Below are 3,008 nucleotides of genomic sequence, written 5' to 3'. Positions count from 1 at the left end.
AGAGTCAGGGACCGATGAGGATCCACGTTGGGCTGCCATTCAGTCGGTATGACCCCGAAGAGTCAGGGACCGATGAGGATCCACGTTGGGCTGCCATTCAGTCGGTATGACCCCGAAGAGTCAGGGACTGATGAAGATCCACGTTGGGCTTCCATTCAGTCGGTATGACTCCGTAGAGTCAGGGACCGATGAGGATCCATGTTGGGCTGCCAGTCAAATGGTTTGACCCCGGAGAGTCAGGGACCATCCAGTCGGTATGACTCCGGAGAGTCAGGGACCGGTGAAGATCCAAGTCGTGCAGCCAGCCAAACGGTTTGACCCCGGAGAGTCAGGGACCGACGAGGCTTAAAGTTGGGCTTGAAGCCAATTGGTATGACTCCGGAAAGTCAGGGACCGATGAGGATCCACGTTGGGCTGCCAGCCAGTTGGTGATGATGACCTCCAATTGGTTTGATCCTGGGGAGATAGGGACCAGCAAGGACGAAGTTGAGGCAGCCAGTAACAACTTCTCTTCAGGAGATTGAGGAGACAAAGCCATGTGAATGGCCCTGAGACGGTTTGTCCACAACAAAAGAGCATCTCTAGCCATGCTGAGGAAGGAAGGCTGGTGGCCATTCTATAAGTTCCTCTCAGAGATAAGAGGAAGAATGGGGCTTTGCCAAGTGAGCCAGTAAGGCAGGCATTGTTTGAAAACTTTTCCTCACGAAAAAAGGCGGGAAAAGTTCTGCCAAGCACAGCAGTTCCCTCAGAAGGGAAAAGGACTTGCCAATGTGAAGGCTGTGGTTAAACAACTTCACCTCAGAATTTAAATTCACATTTAAATATGTGATTCTCTAAAAAAAACTGCAGTACAGGCTGTTGTTAAAACAGCTTTAGTTCAGTGTTTAAATTCACATTTAAGTAAGTGATTCTCTAAGAAATGGCAGGGCAAGTCGTTATTAAAACAACTTTACCTCAGAATTTAAATTTACATTTAAGTAAGCAATTCTCTAAGAAATCATAGGGCAAGTTGTTGTTAAAGCAACTTACCTCAGAATTTAAATTTGTATTTAAGTATGTGATTCTTTAAGAAATCGCAGTACAGGCTGTCCTAAAACAGCATTATTTCAGAATTTAAATTCCCAATTAAGTAAGCGATTCTCTGAGAAATCACAGGGCAAGTTGTTGTTAAACAACTTTACCTCAGAATTCAAATTCACATTTAAGTATATGATTATCTAAAAAATCATAGCATTTGTTTTAAAATATGAACAACGATGTTAAAAAATTACCACCAAAACGCAGATTGGTCCTGTCAAATCAAGTTTTTAAAGTCTGACAGGAAAATGAATCTCTGAAGAGTTCCTAGATGCTGCTCGTGCGGCGGACAAAAGGAACTGAGGGTTTAGGAGGGAAACCGACTGAAAAAGGCAGTTGGAGAGTGGGCGGGGCTACCGCCAAAACGCCTTTAATCTCTCCAAGAAGGTTCCGAAGCTAACTGTGCAGCCACAGAAATAACCCATTTGTGTGATTCGCAGAGATAAGATAAGACTGAACTGCAAGTGTCCAGAGCTTTGTTTGGATCCAATAGTTGCATGAGCAGCAGGATTGTCCGTCCACGCAAAAGTGCCATGCGAAAAGTATCTCTGGAGTTTTGGATGACACTCCTGAATAGTATGGGCTGTACTATGAGGATATGCAGTGGGAGGTCGCTTCTCGGCCTTTTGGCTAAGATCAAGTGTAGACATCTATTAGAAAGTTCACTGAAAGAACTTCTAAGGGAGAAATATACCATCGCGCTTCTGAGCAAGCCTGACCAGGGCAAGGTCTTTGAGGTGACATCGCAATGGGACTCAAGTAACCACTTTATTCCACGCGGAGATTTCACCCGTTTTGCTGACTGGCGTTTTGTTCACCGAGCTCGTCTGAATGTTGTGCCTCTTAACGGCGCTGTTAAAACTGGCAACCACGACAAACGTTGCCGTCGTTGTGGTCATCCAAACGAGACGCTTCCACATGTGCTCTGCAATTGCCCTCCACACTCGACAGCCTGGAAACATCGGCACGATGCTGTGATGAATAGACTGGCTAAAGCTATCCCAGCTTCAATGGGCACCATTTCTCTCAATCGAACTGTGCCTGGGACAGACAGCCAGCTGAGACCTGACATAGTAATCACAGATGAAGATCACAAGAAGATTACTATTGTGGACGTCACCATCCCCTTTGAAAACAGGAAGCCAGCCATGAGGGAGGCCAGAGAACGGAAACATCAAAAATACACCCCTCTGGCTGAGGTCCTGAGACAAAAGGGGTACGAGGTCTCTGTCCATGCATTGCTTGTTGGAGCCCTGGGTGCCTGGGATCCAGCAAATGAACCTGTGCTGAGAGTTTGTGGAGTGGGAAAGCGCTATGCAAAACTCATGCGCAAGCTAATGGTGTCAGACACCATTAGATGGTCCAGAGACATCTACATTGAGCACATTTCGGGCCATCGTCAGTATGAGGAACCAGCTGCAGTTTTGGTAGAAAAGGAACAGTGAAGTTTCAGTTTTCCTTTCTCCATCCCCTTTTTTCCTCCCCTTCTTTCCCTTCTCCTTCCTTTCTTTCTCTTTTATGGTATGCAACTGTTTGAATATATTAGTGATTGCCATTGGTAATTTAAAGTAAAGGATATATATTTTGGTCTCCTTAGTATGCTCTATTTTATTTTAAAACTGTTTTAATAATTTAACGCATCCTAGGAATGAAATTTGCTTTATATCTAATTCCACTATATATCATTATACTATTATGTATATTTATCTGCAATTGCATTCTTTGGACTTGATATATATTACTTATTGGTCTATGTTAAATTGTATTCTTAAATATTTTCTAATAAAACGTTTAATCTGTTCTTATCAGTTTAATATCTGATACGTCCTCTATTTGAGGACTATATATTAAATGGATTTTTGGAGCTGGGAATTTTAGAAAAGAATTCGTGGCCTTTCTTTCCTTTCGGTGCCGTCGGCGCTGCCGCCATG

General features: G+C 43.8%; 2 protein-coding genes and 1 pseudogene across 2 annotated transcripts in view; 2 read left to right on the top strand and 1 right to left on the bottom strand.

Annotated features, from left to right (window-relative positions):
* The window catches only part of CHRM5 (cholinergic receptor muscarinic 5), a 99,663-nt gene that overhangs the window by 20,336 nt on the left and 76,319 nt on the right, over positions 1-3,008 (top strand). The window lies entirely within an intron of this gene.
* The window catches only part of AVEN (apoptosis and caspase activation inhibitor), a 166,175-nt gene that overhangs the window by 107,930 nt on the left and 55,237 nt on the right, over positions 1-3,008 (bottom strand). The gene's annotated exons all lie outside the window — the stretch shown is intronic.
* The window catches only part of LOC121920074, a 209-nt pseudogene continuing 37 nt past the window's right edge, over positions 2,837-3,008 (top strand).

This window comes from Sceloporus undulatus, chromosome 1, assembly GCF_019175285.1.
Source record: "Sceloporus undulatus isolate JIND9_A2432 ecotype Alabama chromosome 1, SceUnd_v1.1, whole genome shotgun sequence".
Lineage (NCBI taxonomy): Eukaryota > Metazoa > Chordata > Lepidosauria > Squamata > Phrynosomatidae > Sceloporus > Sceloporus undulatus.
Note: the sequence above shows the minus strand (reverse complement) of the source record. Positions and strands in the feature narration are given on the sequence as shown.